Below are 8,633 nucleotides of genomic sequence, written 5' to 3'. Positions count from 1 at the left end.
GCTGACGCCTTCCGAATGTGCGGTTGCACAGTGGGAGCGATTTTCCACCAGAAGTCTTGCAAATGTTGATATGTAGCTAACTGTGAAATCAACGAAAAGCAAGCTTCAATTGAAATTGTTTCACTGTAATTATGGTCACTAGACTCCTATATAAACGCCTTAAATCACTGATAAAAAATAACAATAGTGCGAGAGATCGATTAAAAAAAACATCTGTCTGCAGCAATAAATCCAGTAAAGAATTAAGGGATTTTTTTTTTTAAACTATATATGACGGTAGTATCTGTTCCTGAAAGAACAGTTACCGTCAATGACCATGCAGCTTTGCTAGAAATCAAATGATAATTAAATGGACACCCTAGCTGCAAGCAGGCGTTGATACATTTCATTGGGGACATGCTGAAAATGTGTGCCCCGACCGGGACTCGAACCCGGGATCTCCTGCTTACATGGCAGACGCTCTATCCATCTGAGCCACCGCGGGCACAGAGGATAGTGCGTCTGCAGGGACTTATCCCTTGCACGCTCCCCGTGAGATCCACATTCCCAACATGTCCACAACACTACATTCGTAGTGCGCCTAATAGATGTTTGCCCGTCATACTCATTACTCGTGGCAGATTAATCTACCAAGTCCCGTACGAGTTCGGGCATAGCGTGTGCGTTCGCACAAGAAGGTCAAAGGCCGGAAACCCATATTTTTTTTAAACTATATATGACGGTAGTATCTGTTCCTGAAAGAACGGGGAGCGTGCAAGGGATAAGTCCCTGCAGACGCACTATCCTCTGTGCCCGCGGTGGCTCAGATGGATAGAGCGTCTGCCATGTAAGCAGGAGATCCCGGGTTCGAGTCCCGGTCGGGGCACACATTTTCAGCATGTCCCCAATGAAATGTATCAACGCCTGCTTGCAGCTAGGGTGTCCATTTAATTATCATTTGATTTCTAGCAAAGCTGCATGGTCATTGACGGTAACTGTTCTTTCAGGAACAGATACTACCGGCATATATAGTTTAAAAAAAATATGGGTTTCCGGCCTTTGACCTTCTTGTGCGAACGCACACGCTATGCCCGAACTCGTACGGGACTTGGTAGATTAATCTGCCACGAGTAATGAGTATGACGGGCAAACATCTATTAGGCGCACTACGAATGTAGTGTTGTGGACATGTTGGGAATGTGGATCTCACGGGGAGCGTGCAAGGGATAAGTCCCTGCAGACGCACTATCCTCTGTGCCCGCGGTGGCTCAGATGGATAGAGCGTCTGCCATGTAAGCAGGAGATCCCGGGTTCGAGTCCCGGTCGGGGCACACATTTTCAGCATGTCCCCAATGAAATGTATCAACGCCTGCTTGCAGCTAGGGTGTCCATTTAATTATCATTTGATTTCTAGCAAAGCTGCATGGTCATTGACGGTAACTGTTCTTTCAGGAACAGATACTACCGTCATATATAGTTTAAAAAAAATATGGGTTTCCGGCCTTTGACCTTCTTGTGCGAACGCACACGCTATGCCCGAACTCGTACGGGACTTGGTAGATTAATCTGCCACGAGTAATGAGTATGACGGGCAAACATCTATTAGGCGCACTACGAATGTAGTGTTGTGGACATGTTGGGAATGTGGATCTCACGGGGAGCGTGCAAGGGATAAGTCCCTGCAGACGCACTATCCTCTGTGCCCGCGGTGGCTCAGATGGATAGAGCGTCTGCCATGTAAGCAGGAGATCCCGGGTTCGAGTCCCGGTCGGGGCACACATTTTCAGCATGTCCCCAATGAAATGTATCAACGCCTGCTTGCAGCTAGGGTGTCCATTTAATTATCATTTGAATTAAGGGATTGTCTTTATATTGAAGAAATAATTTTTTTTTATTTGTGCTGTACTAGAGTAGTTTATTGCATACCAATAGAATAACATGTCAAGAATGAAAGAGATGCATAGTATAAAAAAAATAAAATGTGTGGTACAGCGTGCATAATAGACATTTTGTTGTAAAATAGTGGCACCAAGTTGTTAGATGTTTTCGTTTTATGGTTCTGCAACTACACTACTGGCCATTAAAATTGCTACACCACGAAGACGACGTGCTACAGAAGCCAAATTTAACCGACGGGAAGAAGATGCTCTGATTCGCAAATGATTAGCTTTGCAGAGCATTCACACAAGGTTGGCACCGGTAGCGACACGTACAACGTGCTGACATGAGGAAAGTTTCCAACCGATTTCTCATACACAAACAGCATTTGACCGGCATTGCCTGGCGAAACGTTGTTGTGATGCCTCGTGTAAGGAGGAGAAATGCGTACCATCACGTTTTCGACTTTGATAAAGGTCGGATTGTAGCCTATCGCGATTGCGGTTTACCGTATCGCGACATTGCTGCTCGCATTGGTTGAGATCCAATGACTGTTAGCAGAATATGGAATCGGTGGGTTCAGGAGGGTAATACGGAACGCCGTGCTGGATCCCAAAGGCCTCGTATCACTAGCAGTCGAGATGACCGGCGTCTTATCCACATGGCTGTAGCGGATCGTGCAGCCACGTCTCGATCCCTGTGTCAACAGATGGGGACGTTTGCAAGACAACAAACATCTGCACGAACAGTTCGACGACGTTTGCAGCAGCATGGACTATCAGCTCGGAGACCTTGGCTGCGGTTACCCTTGAAGCTGCATCACAGACAGAAGCGCCTGCGATGGTGTACTTAACGACGAACCTGGGTGACGAATGGCAAACCGTCATTTTTTCGGATGAATCCAGGTTCTGCTTACAGCATCATGATGGTCGCATCCGTGTTTGGCGACATCGCGGTGAACGCACATTTGAAGCGTGTATTCGTCATAGCCGTACTGGTGTATCACCTGGCGTGATGGTATGGGGTGCCATTGGTTACACGTCTCGGTCACCTTGTAACCTCCCCACAATAATTTAAAATCATTAATATAAATACATATCGTCATTCAGTGTAACCTGCCCACAAAATTCTTTCTGATTTAATCTAAGCTCAAAATTCATTCACATTTAGCGTAACCTCAAAACAGAAAAATTCCTAAACCTCTCAACAGTAAAAATTATAATTATGTCGTTCACATTCAGTGTAACGTCCCAATAAAAAATGAATTCAGTAACCTGGTAATAAAACAATGCAACTAACCTCTCAATTAAATTGTCGCTCACTTATGACTTTTCAATAATTCACTGTGAATTTAACCTGGTAAATTTTGGACGACAGCAGTGCTGCGTCATGGCCCTGAAAGATCATTCTGAATAAAAAAAGGAAAAATTCATACCTCAATGAAGTCGTCGGACATATCTGCTCTTACAATAAATTTTTCCGGCACAGCTCTGTGCAATGCTGGCCGACGTATCTGTCATTTATGAAAGGAAGCAACTGTTTTTTTTACTGCAATAATCGGGATGATCATGGATGGGAGAAATTAGTAAATTCTTTAAATTGAAATGAATGGTTGTTAAAAGTTACTTTTTATGAGGAAGATTATTATTAAGAGAGTTTTAAAACATTTACATGCGACTTGAGATAACATTACTACATATGCGCGAGGCTGCTTTTTACCTTATACAATAATACTCAGGCTCCGACGTCACTGCACTGCGACCGGGTCAGCCAACACGATACACCATACCAGACCAGAGCAGACTCCAGACTAGCAACAACTTACTGCTACAGCTACATAGTTCCTACTGCAGTCAACACTGCTCTCTGGTCAGAGATTTTCTTATACCTTGCATATCCCAGTCAGCGCATGAGCAATACATCGAAATTACATCTGCTCAGACCTCTTACATAACCCTCCACTGGGGGGGGGGGGGGGGGGGGCAAAAATTTGGCAGCGATGGTGAGTCAATTGGACTTGCCATGAGCAACAAATTTTTCTAAAATCTACTTAATTAACTAAGTTTACAGTCACAGAGTATATATATATATATATGTATATAAAGTGCAGAACATGAAATGAAATAGAGTGCACATGCACTGAGTACAGAACATATCAAGCAATGACAAAATGTATACGCAATGAGTACAAATCACATTAACAAATGACATAAAGTGCACACGCACTGTATATATTTTTTACCATTTTACAAGAACTAGGATACGCAATGAGTACAAAACATATTAATAAATGACATAAAGTGCACACGCACTGTATATATTTTTTACCATTTTACAAGAACTAGGATACGCAATGAGTACAAAACATATTAATAAATGACATAAAGTGCACACGCATTGTATATATTTTTTACCATTTTACAAGAACTAGGATACGTATTGAGTACAAAACATATTAATAAATGACATAAAGTGCACACGCACTGTGTATATATATATATATATATATATATATATATATATATATATATATATATATACCATTTTATAAGAACTAGGAAAGGAAAGGGAAGGATTGCATCATGTTTGTAGCACATTAGGTTGCACGTAGCTGCAGTGAAATTCCATATCTTTCTACAGAAGCACAACACCAAGTGAGACAATCTGAAGTTCTCTTCCCTGAAGTATTAATCAGTGTAGCCAAGACACTGAAATGTCGTATTAATATTCAATGTTATCATTTTGGTAGTACATTAGGTAAACCAAACAGTGGGACCATAATAACATCTCCATCGTTCAAGGTGGTGGACAGCATGATGTGTCAACACCACATTCTTGTAAGGTACACCAACGTAGAATTAGTGCAAAAACCAAATATCCATGATCATGAGGATAGACAGGACAAATGGATATAGCGGTAATTTCTGGTAATTAGGTCAGAAGGTGAAGGACATTATGTCTTATGCTAGTCATCATAGAGAATTACACTAGTCTATCAACCAATTTGAGTAATTGTTGGCAGTCAGTGCCTAGTTACTAAACATTTCTGTACTATGTATGGAGTATTACAGAACATTATTCATAAGTCATCTGATTACACTAAATATTGGCACTCATTGGCCAGTTACAAACCATTTTTATACATTATTCAGAAGTCATAATTCAAAACAGGAGTTAATGAGTGTAGCATTAAGCTACTGGTATTCATATATGATATCATGTAAGTGATATAAGACAAATTTAAAAATATAAAAAACACAGTGGCATTCATTGGCCAGTTACAAAGTATTCATATACTTTTATAAAACATTATTCAGTATTATTCAGAAGTCATCATTAAAAATGAGAGTTAATTATTGGCATAGCATTTATAGAGGATAACAAAAATAATATTTACAGAAATTGTTGGCATAGCATTTATGCATTATTACAAAATATCATTCAGCATTACTCAGAACTCATCATTCAAGTGACATAGGACACATCCAAAATGCAACACACTGCAACTATTACTCAAGGTCCATGGTCCAATAATACATAGGTATAATGGATTCAATACATCTGACAAATCTGCATTGTATTTAGTACTATAAATATCTCTTAAACTAGTAGCATTATTTGGGCCTGGTAATACTTTTTTTTTGTGCAAGCAATGCATATCTTTGGGATCGATAATTAATTGCTGGGGCATGAAAATATTTGCTTTTGACTTATTGCTACAAATAACCATTAATAACGTCATTCGTCATGAGTCAGCTGTAGCAAGGTTATGAAACAAGTAGAGTATATGTGATCATATTCATGAATGACACACACAAATGGGTAAAAAAATGCAAGTACTAGAATAGGTTTAATAACTAACTGCTTATAGCACATTAATTTCATGAATAGCTTCTCCTGGAAAAAATACAAAATGGATTATTCAGCTGAAAGAAGAATCGCATATTATGCTGAAAAGTAGTGAACTTCGAATTAACAGGTAATGAAACGTGTACTCAATATGTATGTACTCTAGCTGTCCTTTCCAAAACATTCAGTCATTATACCACGCGATATAAGACATACTGTCAAAACGAACTGCAACAAATACTTAAATAACTACATAGCATCTCTTAACTAACAGTAAATATAAAAACTTCATCATTATCCTCATCAACAAAGAAAAACTTCATTATTCATATTACTATAACTTCATCACTACCATCAGCTGCAAAGAAAAACCTCATTATTCATATTAGCATATTCTTCATATAACTATTCATCATCATTCATTATCATTTGCAAAAAAGACACTTCATTATTCATATTACCATTTACTTCATACAACTATTCATAGTATAGAGTTTCTTATTTCTAGCATATTTCATCACTAAAACTAAGATGTGTAGTTCTGTCTGACAGCCCGCATCAATCGCCGCCTCGTATTCTGAAAGAAAAAAAAATTAGTTAAGACTGCTATCATACGATGTGTTTAGTATATTCTTGTTAATGCTTGTTAATTCTGATCCATTTACTCTTCATCACAAGGTATTCCATTTTCTTTCGTTCATTCCGAAGGTGAAATTCCCATTTCATAGTAATCCACTGTGGTTTGTTTAAGTTATTTCTTTTACACGTTATTGCTTTCTGAAAATGATGAATAAGGATTAATATCTTGCATTTAAATCATATACTCATTAAATAAAAACTTGTTTCTAGTGATATAATTAAGCACACAGTATGGCATGACAGAAAACGTATTATGTCAAAAACATAGACAGTTTAGGTGCAAAAATGTACACACAGTCTCATAATGCAGTAGCCAAAAGTGTAGAATAGTCAAGATATTGAGATATCATAAGGAAAAATGTTAAAGTCAACTGGTGTTTGTTATATCTTAAAGATTTCGTAGTGCATACAAACAAAACAGGAAAACAATCATACATACACGAAAAATGAAAAATGTGCACGGTGTGTTATATAACGACAAGAAACGCGACCTGCTACCCTTATCTTGCCGGGCACTTGCCAAGAAAAAATACGATAATCATCAGTAAGTAGTCACATAGAATTGCATAAGTGGTCATAAAATATGTAAGTTTATCTGGAAAAATGTGCACGGTCTGATGTGTAACGACAAGAAAAGCGACCTGCTAACCTTACCTTGCCGGGCACTTGCCAGGAAAAAATACTATAATCATCAGTAAGTGTTCATATAAATATCTGCAAATGGCATTACAGTGCGACAAATCATAAAGTATGTTCATTCAATAAAGGGTTTAATATTGGAGACATGGTGGTTGCCTTTACTTTTTCTGTTTCTCAAAGTTTCGACGTGTACTACATTGGGGTGAGGAATGCTGCGAATTCTGTATGGACCTGCATATAGAAGCTCAAATTTACTGCATCTACTCTTTCCTCTGTTGGATAAATAATGTGTGCGTACTAATATCTACTGTCCAATGTGAAAGTCACGGCGAGTACAAACCTGTTTCTGCTGTCTTCTCCGGCGCTCTGCGGCACGTTTGATGTTGTTCAGCGCAATGTCAATTATTTCATGGTGTCGTAGTCGACGAGATGTAGGAAAGGATACTAATTCTTTAATTTTGTTAGGTGGTTCAACATTTTTCAGTATAACTGTCGGAAATAACATAGTAGATTCATTTGGTATGGAGTTAATTACATCCTGGAATGACAGTATCTGTGTATCCCAATCAATATGTTTTCTATAGCAGTATATTCTACATAGTTTACCAATTTCTTTCATTAGTCGTTCACAAGGGTTCGAAGAAGCGTGATACTTGGATATATATATAGATCGGAGAAATGTTTCTTGTTCGTAACATATGTGTCCATATAGCAGATCGAAACTGTGGTCCATTGTCGGAAATTACTTTCAGTACATGCCCTACATGAAATAGAAAATGTTTTACAAGTGCTTTCGAAACAGATTTAGCAGTAGCTTTGCGTAACGGAGTGAAGGTAACAAATTTTGAAGTGAGTTCAACAGCGACAAAGATGTAGCAAAAACCTCTATTAGATCTGGGAATCGGACCAAAAATGTCTACAGCGGCCATGTGTCTCAATTTAACAGGTACAATGGGATGTAACGGAGGAATATGCGAAGTCGTGTCTGACTTAGCTTTCTGGCAGATTTTACATGACGCTAAAACTCGTCGTATACGTTTCTCCATGTTGGCAAAATAACAGTTCTATCTCAGTATAAGAAAACATTTTCTGGCTCCATAATGTGCGTAACTTAAATGAGTATACCAAATTAATTTGTTAACCAGTTCGTCAGGAATGCATAGTAACCAGTTGTTGCTGTCAGGGTGAGAGCGGCGAAACAGAATGTTATTGCGTACAGTGTAATGGTTTCTAATGGTAACTTTATTCCTATCTTGCCAAAAGTGTTTAATTTCTTTCCACACGTTGTCTTTACTCTGCTCTTGTGCTATGTCTCGTAATGATGACGAAATAAAATTTTCAGATGCAACTTGTTGAATATACATGACGCTAAAATTTGCTTGGCGGAAGTTGGTTGCGATGTCTTGCTGATTGTTGCTGAGAGAACGGGATAGTGCGTCTGCTACAATATTTTGTGTACCGGGAATGTGAACAATTGTAAAATTAAATTCCTGTAAATAAGGTTTCCATCTGCTTAATCTGTCATGTGTAAACTTTGCGGAAAGTAAAAACTGTATAGCTCTATGATCTGTGTAAACGGTCGTAGTTCTTCCGTAAAGAAAATGCCTGAATCTCGTAAATGCCCAGACAACACATAATGTTTCAAGTTC

At 38.7% G+C, this 8,633-nt stretch overlaps 4 non-coding genes across 4 annotated transcripts; 3 read left to right on the top strand and 1 right to left on the bottom strand.

Moving 5' to 3' along the window:
• Positions 1 to 410: 410 nt before the first annotated feature.
• Positions 411 to 485, bottom strand: Trnat-ugu (transfer RNA threonine (anticodon UGU)). The gene has a single exon. It is a non-coding gene; the product is annotated as a tRNA-Thr (tRNA).
• A 305-nt stretch (positions 486 to 790) lies between these two features.
• Positions 791 to 865, top strand: Trnat-ugu (transfer RNA threonine (anticodon UGU)). The gene has a single exon. It is a non-coding gene; the product is annotated as a tRNA-Thr (tRNA).
• Positions 866 to 1,235: 370 nt separating this feature from the next.
• On the top strand, positions 1,236 to 1,310 carry Trnat-ugu (transfer RNA threonine (anticodon UGU)). The gene has a single exon. It is a non-coding gene; the product is annotated as a tRNA-Thr (tRNA).
• A 370-nt stretch (positions 1,311 to 1,680) lies between these two features.
• On the top strand, positions 1,681 to 1,755 carry Trnat-ugu (transfer RNA threonine (anticodon UGU)). Its single transcript has one exon. It is a non-coding gene; the product is annotated as a tRNA-Thr (tRNA).
• The last annotated feature ends 6,878 nt before the right edge of the window (positions 1,756 to 8,633 follow it).

Source organism: Schistocerca nitens, chromosome 8 (assembly GCF_023898315.1).
Source record: "Schistocerca nitens isolate TAMUIC-IGC-003100 chromosome 8, iqSchNite1.1, whole genome shotgun sequence".
NCBI classification, from domain to species: Eukaryota; Metazoa; Arthropoda; class Insecta; order Orthoptera; family Acrididae; genus Schistocerca; species Schistocerca nitens.
Note: the sequence above shows the minus strand (reverse complement) of the source record. Positions and strands in the feature narration are given on the sequence as shown.